Source organism: Chelonia mydas, chromosome 4, assembly GCF_015237465.2.
Source record: "Chelonia mydas isolate rCheMyd1 chromosome 4, rCheMyd1.pri.v2, whole genome shotgun sequence".
In the NCBI taxonomy this organism is placed as follows: Eukaryota; Metazoa; Chordata; order Testudines; family Cheloniidae; genus Chelonia; species Chelonia mydas.
Genome location: NC_057852.1, coordinates 70,722,169 through 70,747,592, shown reverse-complemented (window position 1 = coordinate 70,747,592; position 25,424 = coordinate 70,722,169). Strand labels below are relative to the sequence as shown.

At 38.6% G+C, this 25,424-nt stretch overlaps 1 long non-coding RNA gene across 3 annotated transcripts in view; it reads right to left on the bottom strand.

Moving 5' to 3' along the window:
• Positions 1-2,143: 2,143 nt before the first annotated feature.
• The window catches only part of LOC122465702, a 54,643-nt gene continuing 31,362 nt past the window's right edge, over positions 2,144-25,424 (bottom strand). Inside the window, exons 2-5 of one of the 3 annotated variants that reach the window (XR_006290719.1) lie at positions 5,583-5,758; positions 3,815-3,866; positions 2,461-2,668; positions 2,144-2,364 (exon numbers count right to left, since the gene is read on the bottom strand). This is a non-coding gene — a long non-coding RNA (uncharacterized LOC122465702). The remainder of the gene's footprint in view (positions 2,365-2,460; positions 2,669-3,814; positions 3,867-5,582; positions 5,759-25,424) is intronic. The other 2 variants (XR_006290721.1, XR_006290720.1) reach the window with 2 other exon arrangements.

The following is a 25,424-nucleotide window of genomic DNA, read 5'->3' as shown; positions in this document are numbered from 1 at the left end:
CAGAACTTTAAAATCAAAGATGTGGAGGTATTTTACCACCCGTAGCACCTTTTGATACATCAACATGCTGCAGGCCTTCACAGATGGTAACAGAAGTTATCACAGTACTATCAGAGGATGCCCAATCGACGTGACACATGCTAAAGCATTGAGCATGTGGAAAACCATCTACGGGGATAGTTCTAAAATAAAGGTACCATGAGTGGTTTTTAAGAAAGGGGATCACATAAGTGACTAAAATGAAGGTTACTTTTGAAAAGGGATATCAGCAAACCTTTACCAATTAAATATTTATCGCATCTGGATTGTTATCACGAGGACAGCAACCTATATACATATTAAAAGATTATGGAGAAGAGAAAGTCTCAGGGTCATTTTACCCCAAAAAGAATTACAAAAAGTAAACCCTAACCAGGACTGTGTTTACAGGGTAGAAAAGATTCTAGTGAACAAAGGTCGGGAGGAGAAATGAGTATTTTCTGGTGAAATGGAAAGAGTGGCCTGAAAAATCTAACAGTTGGATTAAAGCGTCTCAAATTCAAGACCTGTAATAAAGTAGGAAATTATTAACCAGGTTTTTACATTACCTTACCTAGCAACGCCTCCAAGAGGGCTTTTCCTCAAAACACTAGCTCCAATTTAACAGTACAATTGGCCAAGCCTTTAAAATTCAATGGTTATTGGGATGTCACTTTATCAGCAATTCATTATTGTCACTTGTGGAACATGCTCTCTCATGATATACCGTTCATGATAGCATCGAAAAAATAAATTTGGTCCTACAATGTAGAAACCAGTCACACAACAGTCACACAACATTCCCCCATCCAAAAATATTTTTCTCAAAATGGCTGATGGCACCAAACCTGTACACAACAGAAACGGGGATGGAGGGTGGGACATAAAACCAAAACGGGGCACGGAAACCCATCAAAAAGTATATGGTGATGAATACTATCGAGCCATATACTACTATCAACATCTAAGGGGGAAGTAGGTTATCCAATATTCCAATGTGAGAATGCAAAGCTTGGATTTCTGCACACAAAACTAACAAAATTTTAACAACTCATTTTGAAAATTGCATCCTATGGATCTGCTCTTGCTCTCAGACAGCGGGGTGCATTTCAGTATATGTCCTGCAAAGCTAGTTTACTCAACTTCTATACAACAATATATGGCATTATGAACTTTGTTGTAAATAATGAATCCAATAAGCAATTTGCTTAGTAACTCTTTCCCCTTCATTAATAGCTGTAGTAGGCAAGAAATGTGACACTGGCACGGGGGTTAGATGAAACATCTGGTGGATGTGAAATTCAGCAATTAGACTTAAAAAAATAACATGCACAGAGCCTATCTTTGCGCTGATCATTTTCTCTCTGCTAGTTCTTGTACACATTGTTAGCAAGATGACTTTCATCTGCACTGACAATACCCGTAATATACTCGAATCACTAGACCATGTTCCTGCACTTTGGAGAGGAAAGGGAAAGGACACATGAGACGTGACACACACAAAATAACAGAACACAGCCTAATGCTTCTAAGTGCTGCTTAAAATACATCAAGAGTGTTATCCACCAGGGGGAAATAATTTGCACCTTCATAGAAGATATACCAGTCAGCAAGATGGAAATGAAAGTACAGCAGCTGAGGCATGAAGTAGAGCACCACTCAAACACTCAAGCCTGTTTGAAGAAACAGGTGCTGTCTTCTTAACCACATCCTTAGAGAACAAAGAAATGGGAGACAGTGAAGGATTAAGGCTCTTCTTGTTTGTCAGTATCATAAAAAAGGATAGAAGACAGAGCACTGTGCCCAATACTGCATGAAATGTGACATTTAAAACTATGTAAACGCTATGTACACTGGTGACATATATTGAGTTACACATGAGTAATACAATGCTCACATGTATCTGAGGAAAAACTTTTCCAGTTTATGTGGATCAAGAGTTTAAACACATTTTGAAAAGGGGGGGTAAATAACTGTAGGTCAAACTTCTATACAGTGCGAGGTATGTATATATAGGGGATTGGTAGCTCTTTCAGTATCAACTCAGGGAGTTTCCTTGAAAATCTTCCATCACCAACATGTAGTTTGTCCCCACCCTGTGCACAAGGCAATGTGATCTGCCCCTAAGCACACAGATTGCTTGAGATCCAAGCAGATGATGGTCAGTATTGCCATCTCCAAGCATTCAAAAATCATGACTCAAGCCCTATAAGATCATAAGTGGAAATCACGAGATTTAAAAAATAATCAATGTTGAGGTATTTTTATTTGTCTTCAGAGCCTTTAGGGTGTACTCAGTTTGTGTTTTCAGGCAGTTTTCTGCAGCCATGAAGGTTAGAACCTTGCCTTTTTAAAAAAAAAATGAAAGCTGAGATTCTCATGTATGAACTTGCCCCCCATGAGCTGGGCCTTAAAACAAATATCAAATATCATGATACTCACAATGAACTTATCAGAAATAGCAACACAGAATCAGTTTGTTTTACTCAAGAGCCATTGTGGTTTTGGGGCAGGAAATAGTACCACTGACATCTTGTCCAGTGTCCAAGAGCTCCAGAAAAAGACACCGGAACACCACCAACCACTGCATGTGGTTTTCATAGATCTAAAAAGGGTATTAAGTCAGGTGACAGCTGCTCAGGAAACAAAACTGAAAAATATGAAAGCCAGGATCCAGCAAAGCGCTTCATGAACATGCTTACCTCCAAACATATGAGTAATCCCACTGGCTTCAACTATTTGCTGGACCATGGCCTTAGATTATTACAATAAATCTGACAGGATCAGAAGGTGTCCTCTGTTTCCTTTCAGCTGAGGTGAGTTACAAAGGAAGGGTATGTACTTGTAGCTTGCCTATTCATTCCCTTCCTTGCTATTGCTGAAACCAGATGAAAGAACTTAAGGCCAAAATTTTAAAGGGTGCCTAAAGATGCAAATAGCTGCCAAAAGGGATTTCAAAAGCCTCTAAACAACTAATTCCCAAAGGAAAATACAGATATTTATTAAATAATAAAAATAATTAAATTAATTCTACCATGTCATAACTAATCATTGTTAATGGCTATTGTAGTTTATTGTATTATTTCACCCTTTCATTCAGAGAGGGGAGAAAAGGAGATGCTGCATTATTTATGCCTTTTATCATCCTTGTAATTACTTCTGTTTCTCTTCCTTTTATTTTGATTTTTTTTTTCTTTTTGGTTATGAAACTGTTTAATCAACTTGGAGCCTGATTCTGCAGTCTTTATTTTTATTCAGGCAATTTAAACCCCTATTAATGTTTGATTCTTCTTATGCAAACTGAAGAGAGAGACCAGAAATTCTAGAGCTACAACTATACAATCGATTCAATTAGCATTCTAAGATTAACAGATGTGCCAAACATATTTTGGAAATGCGGATTATTAGTCTGACTTGTATACCATGTATGAAAATTACTACAACATAAAGCTTCATTCTGAAGGATGAAAGTGCTTGAAATCATCCTTTTTGGCAGTCTCATTGGCCAAGGACTACAGAGGGCATGGAGACTATATTTCTTCTACCCCAAAAGGAGGTGCCTTTATGTCAGGAGATAAAGTGCTTGGTAAGGTTGGACAGTGTGAGGAACCTTACACTGCCATTGCTTGTGATTGTACCTATTTTTGGAAAAGCATAAGACTTCAGCTTATGAACTTCCACCAGCTGAGGATCTGTCCCAGTCTCCATGATTACCAATCCAGCACTAAGTACACTTAAATGAATGTGTTAGGGGCACCCTAGCTCTACAGAGTCCCACAAAATCTACTTTGCTTACTTGCATTGGTGTCATGTCACTTCTCATACTCCTGTCCATTCCCGGATGTACCCTAAGAAATAGTGTTAAAATGACAGTAAGAAATATGGACATTACAACATCATTTCTATTAAAAAAACTCCCTTCCTCAAATGATACTTCAGCATAGTGGGCAGGATGCTCTTAGATAAATATGAAAAGAGTCTTCAATTTCCCCTGCATTTTGTATTTAAAGTAGTTTAACAAACTCCCAGGTAGAAATTACATCTTTTCAGACAGAGAGTTGCACTTTTTGCAATAAACTCAATACAGTCTTTTGTAGTGGAGTGTTCATCTTTTTCTTAATTTACACCAATATAAATGAAACAATAAGAAAATAAACTTTTGATGGCCTTTACATAATGACACTCCTGCTAAGATATCAGTTTAGGAATCCAGCATCCTGCAGTTTAAAACAGCTGCTTTTAGCTAGCTAATCATTTATTTCTCATTCCTGCACATTAAATTTGTTATATGTGCATTTTCTGATCCACTTTATATTTTTAGAACAAGGTGACTATTACTCTATTTTTAAAAACTTTTTCAGCATTTTTATTAAGTTAGAATCAACTAAGTTAGGCCTCAGAACCACCTAGTGAATATGGTACAAGGAGTGCCACAATTTAGGTCTCTGTTAGTCTTTTAAAAATTTCTGAAGGTAAATACATTGCCATAAGGGAGGGTCAGTCAAGACAGAGTCAAGAGAATGTCAGGTATCAGAACCAGCACATTTTAGTTTTTACAGATTTATAGAAAAATGAATAATAAAATAAAAACATTTAATTACTATTGTTATTAAAGTTTCACCAGGTGGTAGTGTTCCAGTCTTCCAAATTAATTTTCTTAGCTAGTAAGCAAATATTCAGTATTGAGAGGACAAGCTGTGTTAGTTCATCGATTCATAGGTACCAAGGTCAGAAGGGACCACCATGATCATCCAGTCCGACCTCCTGCACAACGCAGGCCATAGAATCCCACCCAACCACTCCTGCGAAAAACCTCTCACCTATGTCTGAGCTATTGAAGTCCTCAAATCGTGGTTTAAAGACTTCAAGGAGCAGAGAATCCTCCAGCAAGTGACCCATGCCCCATGCTACAGAGGAAGGCGAAAAACCTCCAGGGCCTCTTCCAATCTGCCCTGGAGGAAAATTCCTTCCCGACCCCAAATATGGCGATCAGCTTTTTGAGCATATGAGCAAGATTCACCAGCCAGATAAGGTGAGGAGGAAGAGTATCAGTGTAATTGTGTATATTGCAGTCATGTTGTCAGTATAAGTAAGTGCATTTTAAATTTACCCAAACATCAGGTCTTAGCAATAAGGTGAGAAATAGCTCAGCAGCAAGTCCAGACAAGTGTCCTGGGTCTACTGTTGTAATGAGATCACTTAGGGAAATGATTAATAGCCTGGAATGGCCAGGTGAAAAAGCTTATCCCAGTTTAATGTAACCTCTACCCAGCATTACTGAAAGGTCTGTGAACCTCACCAAATCTGGCTGAAAACCCGAGCTGAGTTTTGGTTTCATAACAAAACCGGAAACTAATTGAGTTTTGCATGGTTTTAGTTTTTCTTATATATTCACACCGCTCAAATTTCAGCCTCACTTGTTATAACAGCCATAAAACCCAGCAGATTTACAATAGTGAGTATAAGGAGTCAGCAGATGACTCGATTTTTAATACATTTTTGGTTTAAATTTGTTTAGCTGACTAGCGCTGTTATAATCAAGTACTATGTCCTAGGGCACAAACCATTTGGGGGAAAAGATTTTTAGGGCTTGCCAGCTAGAAGACATGGAAGCAGCTTGCCAGATTCTGAGAACTACACACTTATTGTAATCGTAGTATATCAGTAGCAGCAGGACATAACAGATAGTGGCTTTTCCAGTCCAGCTCATGACGACTGTTCCACACAGGTAGAAGAAAGCCTGGAGAGGGAGCTGTAGAGTAATCAGACTAACAGGGCATTGAGGCTGGCATCATTACTGGAGTAAAGGAGGTAGAGAAAAATATTGTCAGAAACAAGGCAGCTAAGCAGGAAGGGGCAATGCTGTACAGAGTCTTGAAGATGATCACAATGAGCTTGTGATTAGGGCTAGATGAAAAACAATTCTGAGGTTTCAAAATTTGTTCTGTGTCAGTATAAAAAAAATCAAGACCTTTCAAACTTTTCCACTAAGTAACATGAAAAGCAAGAGCCCTGGTATTGAATAGCCAATAGCCCAGTGGTTAGTGCATGCATCTGGGATGTTGGAAACCAAAAATTCAATTCTGTACATGAGAAACTTTTCCTGATAAGAGTTTTGTTGAAATTGGTGTATTTCTTGGGAAAGTTTTGGTTTTGATGATTTTCTTGTCTGAAAATGACAACATTTTGTTGAAAATTGCTCAACAAGTTCTACTTTCTAATAGCTTTCAAAATGTCATCTGATGTTTCCATGCCATATTCCATTGACATTTCAGTTCTATTTTCTCAGTATGAATATGATGTCAAGGGAAGTGTCCAGTACCACTTCTGCTTCTTGTTACACAAAGAAAATAGAAAATCTAATGGTATCTGTAAAAACACATTAAAAATGTAAAGGTTCCACCTTGCACTGAAACTGAGAAAAGCAAAGAAATTAAGAGGTTAAGATGCCATTCTGACTTAAACCCATTTTGTTTGAGTACTATAAATATTAGGATTTGTTCTGAAACTCCCTGATCAAGGTGTGTTTGGGCCACCATGGTTAAACACAAGCTGAACGAAGGATGTGAGTTGTGCGCTGAATTTCCTTCTTTTGTGGGTTTCCTTAATTGTCATAGCTTTATTATTTTACCACAATAGGATTTTACATATAAAAGTCTCACAAGAGCTGAAAAAACTCTTATGGCTGCAACAGAATACCAGGTATCTGCTTTTAACTGAGAAATATGCCATCTATCTTTGAATGCTTAAGCACAATAGGTCAGTGAGCTCATGCCTTTCTCATTCTGCTCTAAAAAACAGTCCACACTCTGCAGAATCCAAACACCTCCAAACTGGAGTTTTGTTCCTTAGCACAGAAATTAATGAAAAAAAAAGTTCATCTTAAACTTAGCAGCATAGTTGCTGCTAAGTTCCCTCATCCAGTGTGCTCAATCCACACCTCAATCCACTCCCTCTTCCTAGGGAGACATTCCCTCTTTTCATATATCTAGGGGGCCTTAGTGAATAAGCAGAACTTACTTAACATTTCCGATCCTGTTACAAGAGCACTTCAAGAAACTGGTTAATTGGATGGTTAGCTACTGAAGGTTGTAATATATATTTCATTCTGAATCTCCTTTGCATTCATGATTTTCTGTCAGTCTAAAAGTGTGACTTTGTGCAAATTTCCTTTTTTGTAGACACTAGTTTTTGAGCCTAATTTTCCACGGCCAGTCATCAACACCTGTGCTACTAGGGCAATGTGACTGTAGAACACTAATGTTAATCTCAGGTGTAAGTGGTTGTACTAGAGAATCAGGCCCATTGAATCAAATTCACCTTCAATATAACCTCATTGACTTTAACAGAGTCAGATATGGCTAATGTCAATGGAGTTACACCAGGGATGAATCTGACGCAGCACCTTTGTTCTGCAAACAGTAATTCAATGCATGGATTAAAATGCAGTAGCACGGCGTCTGCTCTAGTCTACCATCTAGAAAAATAAGTCCAAGTAGACAAATATTTTAGTTCATGGACTGAAATTCATTGAGAAATAAATTAGTCAGATATTAGCAGTGAACCGGAATACATAAACCTTCAGGAACATTTTGAGTAATTAAAACCACCATACATGTTCAACAGCTCACTTGTTATAAACAGAAATCCACTATTTTTTAAAAAGGGCAAAGGAACTACTGTTCTCACTCCCATTAGCGTTTATTGCTCTTCTATACAATAGATTTTTAAAGATCCTGGGCAGAAACACAAAAATATTTTAAAACATCCAGATTGACTGTTTTCAGTAGTGAAAATCTGAAACAAGGGACCAAACAGGTTTTCTTCAAGAATTGTTGGCTGAATCTTTATGTGGACAAAAATCAACAAAAAATTATGGACCAGTCCTTTAACTGAGGTCTGTCCAACCAGTGCATGTATTTGCAAGTGAGAAAAAGTTATTTATTTCAAAAATAAGCAGAATGAGAGGATGCATTAGCACACATTTTTGGTAGCAATCACATGTAAATTGCATAGTCACAAGCCTAGTCATGCATTGTCTGTGCATCCAAGATACTCGTAGATTTCAGTGACAAAGCACAGGCCCAATACCTATCTTGTGATTTTCAAAGAACATTAGAATGCATCCAATTCTCTCAGGTTTAGTTTCATTTTCATTAAATAGAAGCCATTAGCCTCTGTATTCCCCCCTACCCCCCGAGCATGGCCTCAGAATATGAGAAAAACAAAGATTGCTTAAAGCTACCTTCCGCCCCCTTCATCCCTGCCCAGAGAACTGAGCAACAGAGTCAGGCCCAATGGTGTCTGAACAATACACATTCCATATAGAGTTGTTTTTCCCCTCACTTCTAAAGCAGGTGAGCTCATGCACTGACTGCAAAGGAGTTAAGTTGCGGGAAGCACCACCTTTCCCTTTCATGCAGTTCATACCAGTCTCTCTTTCTGTGGCATTTCTGTAGCTTTTTTCCCTTTCCCACACCATACAGTTGGCTCTCTCGCTCTCTTAAATTTGATATAAAATTAGCCAGGATTATAATACACTTCATGCATGAATTGCCTCTATGTTTATGTAACTGTAGAAAACAAGTGTATTGACTCATTCTCCTTATAATAGCAATGGTAAATTACTGTTTTCACTGAGCCTGTCACACAAAGGTTGCACATGATGTAATTTTCCCCACTGCTGTTCAGGGTCCTGGGTATCAGATTTTCTAAATCTTACACAGATTTGAAAATGTTCTCTCGTATTACTTTACCTAAACCTTGATCCTCAACCATTCAAGTCTGCTCAATTATTGTTTTGGGAAAATAAATTGCAGCATATGAGTTGCTTGAGTAATGTTCAATATGAGTATTCCGTTGGCATTTGATATTTGTGCTGCAATATTTGAGGTGTGATTGGTCACATGGTATTCCATGACAGACTTCCAAAGCATTGGCATGAGCATATTGGGTGTGACTCTTCACACAAATACACATTTCCACAAGTTTTATTCACCCATACTTGTCATTATTTCTCCAAATTTGTCCAATTATGATAAATCCTGCCAATGGACTGACTATAATCACAACTCCACTCACACTGCACAAATTGTTCTCCTGTGCAAAAATAGCATGCTATAGACATGGGCTCATTGCAGTTGTGCATGCACCAACGAGGCATATTTTCCATGGCTGCATATGTCTACATGTGTACACAGTGGCATATCTATGCTGGCACAAACTCATTTTACATTTCATACAAGTGCATATGATGTTAGAAGTTGTGCAGATGTGGCCCCATATATTTGATTTCTTGTCCAAGTAGAACTTGATAGCTGAGGTCGAAGCCATTTGAAAGCAGAGGCTTATTGTAGCAATAGTGTCACAAATTTATTCTCACAGTGGCTTTGATCATCCTTCCTTGCAGTACAAGCCTGAAGATGAAAATCTTCTGATCTGACTGCCACACCTCCCCTTTCAGACTGGATTGTTCTAATTAACAAATCAATCCAACCAGTAGGTCTGGAAATTTTAACCTAGTAATTCTGTAGAAGTAACAGTGCGCTGTTTCCCCTTACAGCATCCCTGGCACTAGTCACAAAGAAACAAGGAAAGAAACCCCAGAGGCTTCATCAGTTGCTCTTAAAAACACTTGTCTGCATCCATCTCATTTTTAATAGTCTGAAAATATTGACAATATGGTGAATTTTTATGAACTGGAGAAAAATAAACCATGGTATAGTTCAACAGAAAGTGAGTGCCAGCATTTGAAATTGCTCTACAATTTATTTAATGAGACGCTCCTAATCTATAGTAGATTTTTAAAAAAATATTTAGGAAGTTTTAACAAGTTTACAAATCCTTGCCATGTAAATATCAGAACCAATTCATTTTATACACAATATAATTGCCTGCCTCTTTAAAAAAAACTGGGTATCAGAATCTGCCATACTGCATATTCCCTGTTCTGCAGAATTAATAAAGATGATTCTCCATCAGCTGCAATGGCCCTCTGAGGCAAGGTAGGTAAGCAAGTGCATATAAACACCTGCCTGACTGAAGAAAAAAAAAAAAGAATTCCTGTAACCGAGAGAAGAAAGCAAAGCCAGACACGAGCCCCAGAAGACTGAGCTTTGCAGCCATTTGTCAGCAGTTTCAGTCACCTGCAATCTCAGTAGCAGAGCCTTGTTCTTGCAATTCATTAGGTAGCCAGTAATAAGAAATGCCATGGAAACACAAAAGGTGACCTTTCAAGAATATTTTAAATTATAACACCAGTAGTTAATTTTGTTGGGAAACTTATTAATAGCTGCATAGTCATTGGGATAAAATATCAAGCAGAGTTTTATGAAACTTTATTCTTTGATGAATTATTGGTTAAACTCAATATACTATGTAAAAAGAGACAAATGGATCAACACCAGTGATTATGGGGCACACTGATCTGACTAACGCGTTATTAACCCACAGATTTATTAGTCTGATTTGAGCCACTATCTGCTTCATAGTGTACACTTTAATTACAAGCCTAGAACTCAGGCACACTGCCTATTTGTCTTTTGTTTTTCTTTTTGATACAATGCTGCCCCCCTCTGGAAACACACACCTCGGATCCTTTGCTGTTTACAGTATTTAAACCTCAGACCTAACAAGCCTGATTCTGTGGAGCCCACTAATATATTTTTTTAAACCTTCAGAAATGCTATCTTCTGCTATAATATCACTGTGCAAACACACTTAATGAATATCAAATAGCTTTTGAGTCAAACTATATACAAAAGCGTTTAGAACCTTGAGATCTGAAAGACAATTATTCTTGTACAACACACATTGCTTAAGTGCAATGTTAATAGACTTTTTGCTGTTAATACGTAAGTTGCATTACAGTTTGGAAATATTTTTCAGTTTGAACAGACATAAATGCTATGTACACATATATGTCTTTCAGCAAAGAGCTTTTCTGACCCAAAGCTGGAATATATAATTATGAAATGTGCAGACAGGCATATATGCCACTGTATTTACCTAGAACACAAAAATGACGTGTGATGGGTACATTACATAATGCATCTTTTCTGAGTTATTTTATGATACATATATTTATCATTATCGGCCACCAAATGTAATAAACACATCAGTCACTGAAGTTGCTCATATTTTATATAGTGAAGTGTTACTCATCTGCAGCAAAATTAAATGGAACACTATTTTAATCAATGAATAAGACAATTAAAATGAATAGCCAGTACGACTATTTACTAAAGTGATCTGGCAAATATGTATTAAAGTATCAATTAACATTAGCATATGAATCATGATGCTATTTTTTCCAAACAGCATATGCTCTTTTCTTTTTTATGAACTCCAAGAGACATATGTTCCAATCATATGATCTGGAGCACTCATTGGTATACAGATTGGAGTCTTCAAAAGAGTCTCTGCACCAAAATCTGGGTTTTAGGTAACATGGTTCAAAACCAGCATCTTTTCCAGCCAGCATTCAGTGTATATTTGTGGCAGCAGAAGGGGCTTACAAGGGCTGAAGTCAAAACAAAGCAAACCACCAGTGCACTATATGAGACTGAGGAACATGGAACAGGAGCAGAAATTAATATTGATCAGGACAGTCAGCATCAGCACGTCTACAGAATAGGAAATGCCATCTACCCTGACTTCCCATCGCTTAACTGGAAATACTGGTTGCGACTAGTACTATAGGTCTGTGCTCACCACAGTGATCACCAGAAACAGTCTTGTGTAATATGAAGGGTTACCTAAACACTTCTCGCTTGTACTCCCTTCCAACAGGCACCTAACCTAGGGAAACCTTTCCATTCACAAAGACTATCAAGAACTCTCCTCTCTAAAATTACTACCTTGAAAGCTAAACAATTAGGTCTAATCCTTCTCCCTTTGAAGTATATGGCAAAACTTCCCAGTGTCCAAATTCCACTCAATGTAGGGAAGTGGGGAGATGATTACAGGGAGATGATTTCAGGGAGATGATTACAGCTCTGATTCTGAAAGAGGATCTATGGTAGCCCTGGAATTAGTTAAACAAGCCTAGGGACTACTGTAATTTATGCCATTTATGTATGGTCCCTATGCGTCACGGTGCTAAGGCTGAGATCATATTGGTGAATCTAGCCCATTGACTTCAATAGGAGCAGGAGAAAGTCTGCAAAAACTAAGGCCTATTAGGGAACAATCCTTCAGACCTGTCTGCATAATAAATGTGGTCTGACTGATGCTTTGTGCCTTTCATATCTGTAATGTGGTTTCATGAGTTCACAGAAGCGATGAAGAAAATCACGAGATGTGAATTCTTAACACCTGTTAAATCAATACAAGTGCATTGTGTAACACTAGGCATATGTGATTTGCCATTTGCATGACAAAAACTATGTGATTGATGTTTTCAGAAAACTGATTAATTGATACTGCTATGTCTCTGTGTGTGAGGGGCAATCCAGAAAGGAGAGGAGAGAGCAATGGACATGTAATTTAGCAATTACAAATCATATAGCTGTATCTTGAAGGCCATAAGTAGATCTGTGCTCAGATAGAAAAATGCAGACATGCAAAGTATTTTTGGCCTAGTTATTACCACAATCCAGACCATGTCCCAGATTAATATGGATGTGGAAAGCCTTTCATATAAAAAGACGCCAGACTTGGAGGGTTTGATCTGATGGATGCCCTAGATATTCTACTGTGTGCAAATAATTGCACATATTTCTGGTTTATGCAGCTTTTCCCATTCAGATACACAGAGTCCTAACAACAAACGCCCAGCTTCAAAAATAACCAATTGAAGTTCTGTATGTGCGTCCATGGACCAATGTACCATTTATCCATGTAAAGTAAAAAAAGCATCCTACTTAACCTTGGAAATTTTCTCTACTGTGGCTGAACTATTGTAAGAATATATTTATTTCAAGTCTAGTGAAACTCCAGCTTTCCATTGCCTTATGTTCATTTATTATTACATTCCATAATCTACATTAAGTTTATGGCTCTTTCAGTACTACTGTGATAAATATTGGGTACAGAATAGTGAAATAGAAGGTAAAATTATCATTTGTAAGCTATCTGCTTTGCTATAATTACTTCCCTTAGGAGTACAACCTAGTCTTTTGTTACTTTGATAGCCGCTGTTATTTTCAAGTGAAGCAGCAGAACAGCTAAAGAGATGGATGCAAAGAGCTTTTAATCACAGACATGACCATACCTAAAGTAGCAACATACTGCTTCATTAAAATAATGTATCTGCAGCTTCACAGCTAAGATGCATTTTAAAAAAATCATCTGTAAATTACTAGGAGTAGGAAAATCTGAAGAGTTCTGAATCAGATTTAGACAAAAAGAACGAAGACTGCAAGTCACAAATCATCATGGATTAATGATCACCTCAAAAGCAGTAGCAAAACTACAAAACAAAAACTCATTTTATTTTATTTTCTCCTCCCTAATATAGAGAGTGCACATCTTTCAAAATTTTCACACAAAAGACTGGAGGATCACACAGGATCAGTTGCCATTCTATCCCTTCCACCCCCACTGAACTCCGCAACTCCTACAATGCCCTCTTTCTCAATCCCTGTGCTACTTGACATAATATAACGATGATCAACAGGTGCATTACTTCATAACTTAGGTACTCTTTTACTTGGCTTAGGGAAGGTTAGATTTCACACAACAGAAGTTTGGTACAGAGTAATTCCACTCTTCTGCCTGTGGGAGTAGTTAAGTTTGCTTTTCCCTTTTTATGATGCTGGAGATCATAAAAGGACAACAAAGCAGCTCTAAAGACAAACTATTCTAGATAAATATCAACCTCTCTCTTTAATCATATGGTCCTTTTTTAAACATTTATGAAGGAAAAAGATTGGTCCTCAAATCTAGAGTACACATGGAGCATCATCATTATATAGCCTTTCGGAAAGATGCAGGCACATAAGCAGAGGGGCTGTAACTTAAAGGAGAGTATAATTGGAGCTCAGGGGTTTGATATCTCTGTTTTTCCTTTGAAATGAGGAATTGCATGCTTAATTATTTCAATAAATGGCTTAGTGTATTGAAATTTTAAAACACTAACTGTGTGCTCTAAATGATGTGAAGATAGGTGCTAAATAAATAAAATTAGCAATTTAAATAAATATTATTTGAGAAATAGCATGTAATAATATAATTAGAGACTGACGTAATATATATGCATAAGGTATCAGGATTTGCCATTTCCTGGCTTTTGTGTGCTTCATTGTGCAACCTTAACATTGTCTTAACTTAGGCCCAAATTCTCTGTTGGTGTTGATTTCAATGTTGTTTTGCTCTTTACACCAGACAATTGGTGAGGGGAAGATGGTTATTTTTTGTTTTTCTTTCATTCTATAAGATTACTACTTACAAAACGTGTTACTGGATGAGAAATCAATTATTTGACCAGATGGGCTTCTTCAGGATTTTCTTCAACACTGAGAGTGAAATCCTGGCCCCACTTAAGTCAATGGCAAAACTACATTATCTTCTGTGGGGCCAGGATTTTACTGTGAATGTGGCTGAAATCTATTCTTTCAGTCACTGAAGTAACATATTGTTCAGCAACGGCACAAGTAATGATCAGCAACTCAAAAAAGTAGAATTTAAATGCCATGAATAAACAAAACATTGCCACATGAAAGCCAGAAATACTGACCACGGAGTCTTAAATTACTTAAATGATAAAACTAAATTTATTTGGGTCTATGGCATTCTAGTGGATGTCACCTACACAGGAGATGAGTATTTTTCATTTGCTACCTTCACTCCACTCCCCCATAATTAAGGGCCAGATTTGGATAAGCAGCACTTTACTCCATGATTAGTCCCATTAATTAACTTCAGTGGAATAACTGTGGAGTAAAGTACTGTTCAGTGTGATTAAAAGGTATCAGAATCACAGCTCAAGCTGTGGGAATCTCCAGGACTCCATTTAGATTTATTTGGATCATAGAAGGCAGGGGCATGTTATACATGTATAAACGTAACCTAATGAATATCACCAGAAAAAAAGATAACGTGAGAAGAGAGAACAGTTATTTAAACTTTTTCAACAGTGGAACATGGAAAGAGTGGAACATTATCTTGTCTGTTGATTCATATCAACAAGTGACCTTTATAGACTAAGAATTCTAAACTTTTGTTAGCAATGATTGCATCTAGCCAGATCCTTCAGTATGCTCCCTAACAGACCAGTTATATACGGGGTAAAAAAGTACCTTATATCTAGTATATTTAAAGTACAATGTGTACCACGGACCAAGGATATTAAAATGCCAATATTTGGCACATAGCAGTTACAGCTGTGTCAGTTCCAGGGTATTAGAGACAAGGTGGGTGAGGTAATAACTTCTGTTGATATGAGAGAGAAGCTTTCAAGCCATACAGAGCTCTTCTTCAGATCAATTGTGTGGCTTGAAAGCTTGTCTTTCACACCAACAGAAGTTGGCCCAATAAAAGATATTACCTCACCCACCTTTTCTCTCGCATATTTGGCACATGAATGAATGCACCCACATTCTGCTGATGCTAAGTGGCTGCACTGAAGAACTACAGCATCATGGTTAAGATGCTTACTTGAGAGGAATGATCATATGGTTAAGGTATCAGATTGTGGGTTTAAATCCTTGCTCTAACACAAACTTATGTAACCTTGAACAAGTCTCTCTGTGCCTTAATTTCCCATCTGGGAAAAGGAAATACTAGTATTTCCTTATTCCCACTCAGTTTGTCTAATTAAACTGGGACCTCTTCAGAGCAAGGACTGTCTCTTACTAAGCATATGTCTACACTGCAATCCAAGGTGTGACTGCAACACAGGGAGATGTACCCACAAAGCATAGCTAAAGAGAGCAGTGGGTGCAGCAGTAATGTCCTCAGGAGTACAAGCATGCTAGAAACCGTAAGTACATACTCATGCTGAAGCCTGTGTCACTGCATCTACTCTGCTACTTTTAGCCATGCTAGCACATGTATGTCTCCCCAGGCTGCAATTACACCTCCAGTTGCAGTGAAAACATTGTGACGGGTTGGATCACACAAACCCCCTTGGGGCTGCCAACTGGTGTGCCAAGACTACTTCTGCCCCTGCTTTCCCTGCCAGCTTGGGACTCCAGCACCCTGTCCTGCTGAGCCAAACATGCCCATCTGCTCCAGCACAGACCCAAGGTCTGAACCACGTGCCCCAAAGTTGCAGACTTAACCGAAAGCAACTTAAGAAGTGTTCCTGTCTTTAACACTCAGATGCCCAACTACCAAAGGGGTCCAAACTCCAAATAAATCTGTTTTACACTGTATAAAGCTTATACAGGGTAAACTCATAAATTGTTCACCCTCTATAACACTGATAGAGAGGTATACACAGCTGTTTGCGCCCCCCCCCCCAGGTATTAATACATACTCTGGGTTACTTAATAAGTAAAAAGTGATTTTAATAAATACAGAAAGTAGGATTTAAGTGGTTCCAAGTAATAGCAGACAGAACAAACTGAATTACCAAGCAAAATAAAATAGAACACACAAGTCTACGTCTAAGAAAACTGAATAGAGATAAAAACCTCACCCAGTAAGCTTCCTTTTACAGACTAGTCTCCTTCTAGTCTTGGTCCAGCAATCACTCACACCCCCCGTAGTTACTGACCTTTGTTCCAGTTTCTTTCAGGTATCCTTGGGGGTGGAGGGGCTATCTTTTCAGCAAGCTGAAAACTTAATGAAGGGGTCTCCCACGGGCTTAAATAGACTCTCTCTTGTGGGTGGAGACCCCCCTCCTCTCTCCTATGCAAAGTCCAGCTCCAAGATGGAGTTTTGGAGTCACATGGGCAAGTCACATGTCCATGCATGACTCAGTTTTTACAGGCAGCAGCCATTGCTTACATGCTACCTTGAACATCCTCAGGTAGACTTCTTATGTGGATTGGAGCCTTACAAGATTCATTGTCCTTTAAGTGTTTCTTGATTGGGCACTTAATTTGCACATTCCTTTCTCAAGAAGCTGACCAAATGCTCTACTAAGACTACTTAGAAATCAAGCACGTACACAGCCAATATTCATAACTTCAAGTACAAAAATGATACATGCATACAAATAGGATTAATAGATTCAGTAGAGCATAACCTTTACAGATATATGTTACATGGCATATGTAGCATAAAACATATTCTAGTTATGTCAGATATATATTCATAACCATATTTCCATAAAGCCTTATGGGGGGGGCACCGTCACAAACATAACTTAAGCGTGTGTGTAAAAAAACCCAAAAAAAACAAGCCTAGCAGGGGCCCTATTGGTCCTACTATAATAAATAACAATGAAGACAGATTGCGTTATGATGCTTGGAATTTTTTATTTCCAAAAATTAAATTAAGCTCTAAACTGGAGCGCTCAATCCAGAGTTTTCCATTAAAGTAAATGGAAAATCTCCTATCATCATTATCATCTTCCATTTAAGGGCCCATAGTCAATGAATGCTGGCATTCTGCCTAACCCTTTTGAGGGTGTTCGTGAAGTAGACTTGGATCCAGGACATTTTAATATTATAGATTTACTAGCTTGCTTGTGTAGTTGACAGGTTGTGTTTGCCTTAACTTTTAAAAAAACATGAACACTGAAGAAAAGAGAATTCTTTCCTAAAATCCACCAAAGAGCTAGCCAGGACTGTTCAGCAGTGGTGTGACAATATAAATTAATGATCTGTAAAGACCTTTCTCCCAATTCAAGTGTAAACTTCAACACAGCTCAAGTTAAAAATGGGTCATTAAAATTTTTCATTTTAAAACCTTTGTCTATGTAGCGCTGAATGGAATTGTTCAGATTTTCACAGTGTTGGAGCGGTGCAGGGACAATACTTCCTGTAACAGTGATTCTGGAAAGCTTGCTGTACTTTCTAGTCAACTGTGAGCTTATTCCTTGTGAGGCCAGAGAGAACAGGGACAGGGAACAATTAAACTCTGAGCACACTTAACACTTCTATTTAGGTATAACAAATTTAAAATCACCAGGGACAATGAAAACTGGCAGCCTACAAAATGACTTAAACTACAGATCCTGCCAAAATATAAAGAAATCAAGATGCAGCCAGGGTCTGGGGGGGCTTTTGGGGGTTTTTTTTTTGGTCTTGAAGCAAATTATGACTAACACATATTGACTCTGGCACTTTTATTAAGTGCTTTATATTAAGGTCAGGGAAATTCTGCAGCTGCCAGATAGGCATTCATGTACTACAGTTATTAGTAATATTTTTTGTTGTTTTTAAGCAGACTCAGATTTATGAGCAGCTGCAGCTCAGTTCATGTATCAGCTCTTTGACAACTGAGTTTATTAGGACGGGAATGCGAAAAACTGCTACAACTTTGCTTTAATCCACATAAATCCAAAATAATTTTTTAGTTAGAGGATAGCTTGAGAACTCATGTTCTATACTATGATTTTGGATCCTGTTCTCATGGAAGTTTATAGCAAAACTACCACTGACTTCAATGGGAACATGGTCGAGCTAGGTGTCCCTGTTCTCAAACAATTTCCCTCCATCACTTTACTTTTTTTAGAGCCCCCAGTCTTGATGGGCAAAAAGGATTGTGTTTTTCAATCACATTAGCTCAACTGAGTGAGTTTAATATAATTTAAAAGCAGAAGCAGTTAAGAAGTTAAGTTAAGAAGCAGATTCGCATGTCTAAAACCATGTCAGCCAATCATGTTGTAGCCTAGTTAGGAGCCTATTAAATTATATTTAGCTAATTTAATTCAGCTAATCTGGCTAAAAAACATACCTATATACCTGTGAAGACATACCCGAACTGTTAAGTCGAGTGACATGTCATGGCAATAAGTTGAAGGAGATGGAGTGACAGAAACACTGCTTCAAAATTATTCCAAGCTGCTCCTTTAACATACACTTTTAATCAACATTTCACAACCATTTATGAAATACACAACAGGCAGAATGTAGCTATCACAGGTGATCAAGGAACAGTAAAACCCTCAGCAGGAGAGAAGGTCCCTTATCAAAATAGTCACTCTGCCTCATGAGTGACACACTACTTTTGGTGAAAGCCGATAACCTGAACTCAGAATACTGTGGGGTGAATGTTTGCTACACCAAACATAACATGCACACACAAAAAACCCCTCATGACAGAGATTTTATCATACAACATCTTAACAGTCCCATAGAACCACCAGGAGCAGCATCTGAGGAATGACACACCTTTCGGAAATAGGAGATGAACAGAGATAAGAAATTCATTTTGTGTTACTAACTGTACAGGATGAAGCCACCCTATAACAACCTGCTGCAGGTCTCTTGTGCCTTCCTCTGAAGCATCTGGTACTGGCTACTATCAAAGACAGGATACTGGGCTAGATGGAGCACAGGTCTGATCCAGTCAGGCAGTTCCTGCGTTCCAATTAAGTTAACAATCTCATTGAGGTATGTGGGTAAAGGGAATCCTTCCTCCCCTCTCTCAATGCTTTTTTTGCTGGGGTGAGATTCCCGTGGGATTAGGGTTACTAGATATGGCCTCCCTTTCAGCCTGTTTTGGGTCAGTAACAACCTCCCTGACTTCCCAACCTCAATGATGACAGTAGGTTCAATTGAGTCACGTGGAGCTTCCCTCTCATGAGGGTAGGTGAGAAATTAGGATTTAGGAAGGAGGATCTGGTGTGTGGGTGTAGGCGTGGGGTGGGAGGTAGAGATGAGCAGGCAATGTGTACCTGGTACTAGATGCAGTGCAGTCCAGTGGATGGGGCAGGTGACTAGGAGTCAGGGGAGCTGGAGTATATTCCCAGCTCTGCTATGGACTCACTGGGTGACCTTGTACTAGATCACTACACCTCTATGTGCCTGTTTCCTCATTCACTGTTTGTCTCTTTACAGCATAAGCTATTCAGGGCAGGAACTGTCTCTTGCTATGTATCTGTATAGTACCTACCACAGTGTGGCTCAAAAGTCTCAGGTGCTACTATAATACAATAACATTGTAGCGGTGAAAACTCTCAGGATGTAGTGAATGCAGTTTAGGGTTCATGGGCTGGAAAGCACAGGAATATTTTTGTCCTACCTCTAGTCATTACGAAAAAGACAAATAGTCTTTCAGCATACAGCTTTTCCTTCATTATGGCCCATTGGTCATGACTGATGTTGCTTTAAGGAAAACAGTTAAGCAGTTTAACCTCAAGGCATCACAAAAAGTTACTTCCTAAGAAGATGCAAATAAAGTGCTTCTTATTTTCATGCTAAAAAGAACAGGAAGAAGAAAGAGTAGAGACTTCTGCTAATTCAATCCAAAACACAAAAGCATGATACATATTTACGTGCTTAAAGAGTTTCCTTCAGCGCCCTCACTGCAAAACAGGCCTGAAAGCTGACACTGTATTTTATAGTATATACACACACATTACACATTCCTACTGACATAATTCAGCATTGCAGATTAAGGGAGACACAGGGTTATGAATACATATACCCTCAATAGTAAGGATAAATATATTATCTCAAGCTTTATTGTGATCATTCCCATTGTAACATTCTTTAAACAGCTGCTAACAACATTTTATAGTTCAGTCTATCTTTCAGTACTTTTTTTTTTACTAAAGTATATTCTATTTTTAAAGGTAAAAATCTACTATACTAGTTCCTTAAATTGATTTGTATTATCTTCCCACCAAACTATGTATTTGGTGGTTGATTCTCCCCTTGGCCCAGCATCCCTACCATACAATAAAAAGCAAGAAAATAATTCACTTTTCATTGTAAACTTTTTACATTCACATATATATATATATATATATATATGAAACAAATGAGCAAGCTTGTACATCTCATCCAGGCTGTGTACACTTTGGAGCTTCTCAGCATGAAGGCTATTTCTTTATAGCTTTGAAGACTGCTGAGCCCATCATACTCTTTCGTACAACATGACCTCCAGTGCTCCAGTTGCACAAGATACTAGATACGGTAGTACTGTACTGGGTGAGGAAAACTTAGAGGCGTTCAGTGAAAAATTAGCTCAAGATGCATGAAGTAAACAACAATTTAAAATATCTATAAATAGACAGCTGGCTAATAGTTATTACATTCAATAATTTAGCATGATATGCATGACGGCTTCGACCTCCAAAATAATTTAGCGCCTTGAGCTGCGATTAAATGCAGAACATTAATTTTTCCCTCTAGTTGTCAAGCCAACCAAGAGGCCCGTCAAATCCATTTAAATAAAGCCTGCATCATGTAATAATATTAAAGGGAATAAAATATTAATATGGCCCTGTAATAGAACATTGGCCAGAAGAGCTGCAGTAAAGAACTTTTAATTTATTACAGTGACAATCTGTCTTTATGGTGAAGGTAGCATTTTAAGGTCCACTTAAGGAATATTTTGAGGTTTATGTCTTGGGCTCATTTATAAAATGTTACTGGTTTTTAGCTGCTGAGCATATTTAGCATTGTCATGGGAGCCATAATTTCCTTTATAATTTATCGCTACCAATTTAGAGAAAAACTATTGAGCAAAATTCCTCACTGGTCTAAACAGGGGCCAGTCCAGCAACATAAATATAGCTATAGCCATTTATGGCCAATAGCAAATTTGGTCCCCAAAATTTAAGAAATTTAATTCCCAAACCTGAGCCATTCTTTTTAGTGACAAATCTGAGGAACTGTCCCAGACTGAGGTGTCATTAGAGGTGGTTTTGGACAAACTGAAAAATTAAACAGTAATAAGTCACCAGGACCAGATGGTATTCACCCAAGAGTTCTGAAGGAACTCAAATGTGAAATTGCAGAACTGCTAATTGTAGTCTGTAACCTATCATTTAAATCAGCTTCTGTACCAGATGACTCGAGGATAACTAATGTGACGCCAATTTATAAAAAAGGCTCCAGAGGCAATCCTGGCAATGACAAGCCAGTAAACCTAACTTCAGTACTGGGAAAACTGGTTGAAATTATAGTAAAGGACTGAATTATCAGACACATAGATTAACATGATTTTTTGGGGAAGAGTCAATTCAGGTTTTGTAAATGGAAATCATGCCTCCTCACCAATCTACTAGAATTCTTTGAGGGGGTCAAAAAGCGTGTGGACAAGGGGGATCCAGTGGATATAGTGTACTTAGATTTTCAGAAAGCCTTTGACAAGGTCCTTCATCAAATGCTCTTAAGCAAAGTAAGCTGTCATGGGATAAGAGGGAAGGTTCTCTCATGGATCAGCAACTGGCTAAAAAGATAGGGAACAAAGGGTAGGAATAAATGGTCAGTTTTCAGAATGGAGAGAGGTAAATAGTGCGTCCCCCAAGGGTCTGTACTGGGTCCAATACTGTTCAACATAATCATAAATGATCTGGAAAAAGGGGTAAACAATGAGGTGACCAAATTTGCAGATGATACAAAACTATTCAAGATAGTTAAGTCCAAAGCAGACTGCAAAGAGCTACAAAAGGATCTCACACAACAGGGTGACTGGGCAATAAAACGGCAGATGAAATTTAATGTTGATAAATGCAAAGTAATGCACATTGGAAAACATAATCCATTGGAAAACATAAATATAAAATGATGGGGTCTAAATTAGCTGTTACCACTCAAGAAAGAGATCTTGAGGAGTCATCGTGGATAGTTCTCTGAAATCATCCACTCAATGTGCAGCGGCAGTCAGAAAAGCTAACTATGTTGGGAATCATTACGAAAGGGAGATTATAAAACCGAAAATATCGTATTACCTGTATATAAATCCATGGTACACCAACATTGAATACTGCATGCAGATCAGGTCACTCCATCTCAGAAAAGATATAATGGAATTGGAGAAGGTACAGAAAAGGGCAACAAAAATGATTAGGGGTACGGAACAGCTTCCATATGAGGAGATATTAATAAGACTGGGACTTTTCAGCTTAGAAAAGAGACTACTAAGGGAGGAGAATATGACAGAGGTCTATACAATCACGACTGGTGTGGAGAAAGTAAATAAGGAAATGTTATTTACTCCTTCACATACACAAGAACTAGGGGTCACCAAATGAAATTAATAGGCAGCAGGTTTAAAACAGACAAAAGGAAGTATTTCTTCACACAACACACAGTCAACCTGTGGAACTCCTTTCCAGAGGATGCTGTGAAGCCCAAGACTGTAACATGGTTCAAAAAAGAACTAGATAAGTTCTTAGAGGATAGTCCATCAATGGCTATTAGCGAGGGCAGGGATGCAAAACCATGCTCTGAAGTATCCCTAGCCTCTGTTTGCCAAAAACTGGGAATGGGCAACAGGGGATGGATCACTTGATGATTACCTGTTCTATCCATTCCCTCTGGGGCACCTGGAATTGGTCACTGTTGGAAGACAGGATACTGATATAGATGGACCATTGGTCTGACCCAGTATGGCCGTTCTTATGTTCTTAAATATGATGCAAAAATGTTAAGGGTTGTACCATAAATGTGTGTGTCAGAGTACATCTATACAGCCAAAAAAAAAAAAACTCAGCAGGGATGCTTAGGGTATGTCTACACTAATTAGACATGTAAATATGTAATTAGACACCTGCAGCTGGCGTGTACCAGCTGACTTGGGCTCATGGGGCTCGGGCTCAGGCTCGGGGCAGTTTAATTGCAGTATAAACATTCCAGGTTGGGCTGCAGCCCGAGCTCTGTGACCCTCACACTGTTCTAGAGCCCAGGCTCCAGGCTGAGTCTGGACATCTACACCGCATTTAAACAGCCCTGCAGCCACAGCCCCGCAAGCCTGAATCAGCTGGCACAAGCCAGCAGTGGGTTTTTAATTACAGTGTAAACCTACCCTCAAGAGCCCAGGTCAACTGACTCAGTCTTGTAGGGCTCATGCTTCAGGGCTGAAAATAGCAGTGTAGATGTTTGAGATCAGGCTGGAGTCCAGGCTCTGAAAGCTGGGGAGGGTCTCGGAGCACGGGCTCCAGCTTGAGCCCAAACATCTACACAACTATTTTTAGCCCTGCAGCGCAGGCCCCACGAGCCTCAGTCAGCTGACCTGTGCTGCCACTGGGGTTTTGGTTTGGGGGTTTTTTGCTGTGGAGATGTACCCTTTTAAAAAAAAAAAAGACAAGTTGACAACAAACTACTGTAAGTATTTTGGCTGAGAGATCTTCAAAACAGTTTTTATAGCTGTGGGTAGAAAAACAGAACAAGTAGAGGAGGGGCCAAAGGAAAAGAAGGCAAAAAGCAAATGAACACAGCAACTGTGCATGACATTTCACGTTCTATTTATTTTACTGTCAAAATAAAGGCCTCAATCCTGCTGATTTATGCCTATGCTTAATTTAGGTCTTCAGTGGGACCACTCAACATGCATAAAGTTAAACATGCATGAAAGTCTCAAAGGCAAGACTGGGGCTATGTATAAGCATTTGTGTATAGCATTTGGGTATCTCAAACGTAAGGAAGTTATGAAGCTGAATGGATCTATGTATTTCACAGATCTTTTCTAAATTCTTTAACTTGTTTAGGTACAAATTTTTTGGAAGCTTTGGTCTCTCAATAAAAACCATAGACTTTCTAAAACAGAGTCAAGACACCATTAGCCTCAGTTACCAAGGCCTCAGTCCCTCACATTGAAGTAAGTGGGAGTGCTGCTATTGGCTCAATGAAAGTAGGAACAGGCCCTATCTGGCCATATATTCCTGCATAAACATTGTTCTTTTACTCACTGTCAAACATGTTTTATTGGAACAATATCCATATCAGCGTAAACTAATATAGGAATCAATATCTCATTTCCAATGAGACCTTAAAGAAGATTGAACACTAGGGCCCCAATCTCGCAAGCCCTAAAAAAACATGCTTACCTTTATGCAAGTGAGTATTCACACTGAAGTCAATGTGCATAAAATTAAGTACAGGTGTAAGTGTTTGCAGGACACGGCCTAAGGGTGAAATACATCCCTGTAGAAGACCTATGGGAGGCCCTTTTTCATGCAGTGACCCTTTGTGGTGATGGGGGCAGGGAGGGGAAGGACACAGGAGAAAGACATGCAGAGAGGCCACAGCACTCTATACTCACACCAAAAGATTGATACTGCATCAGCTCCAGATAGGCCAACACAAGAGTTCAGGATGGAAACAGGTTTCAGAAGAAGTGCTGGATCCTAATTTTTTTTTAACAGATTCATTTACTTTCCATCCAAGTGTAGGGGACCCCAAAGGGTAATAGACATTATTCCAGCTCAGAGACAAACTGCAATCCTAGTGGAGCTTCACTACCAGCCATATGATCTAGCCACAGATTGGAGCACGGGGTGAATTTCACTTTCTCCATGAAGTTCCCCGCACAAAGCCTGTGTAAGTGAGCTTTGCAAACCAATGGGTAAATTAAAAATTATTAAACCAAAGCACTAGATTCCCTAACATTCCCTACAC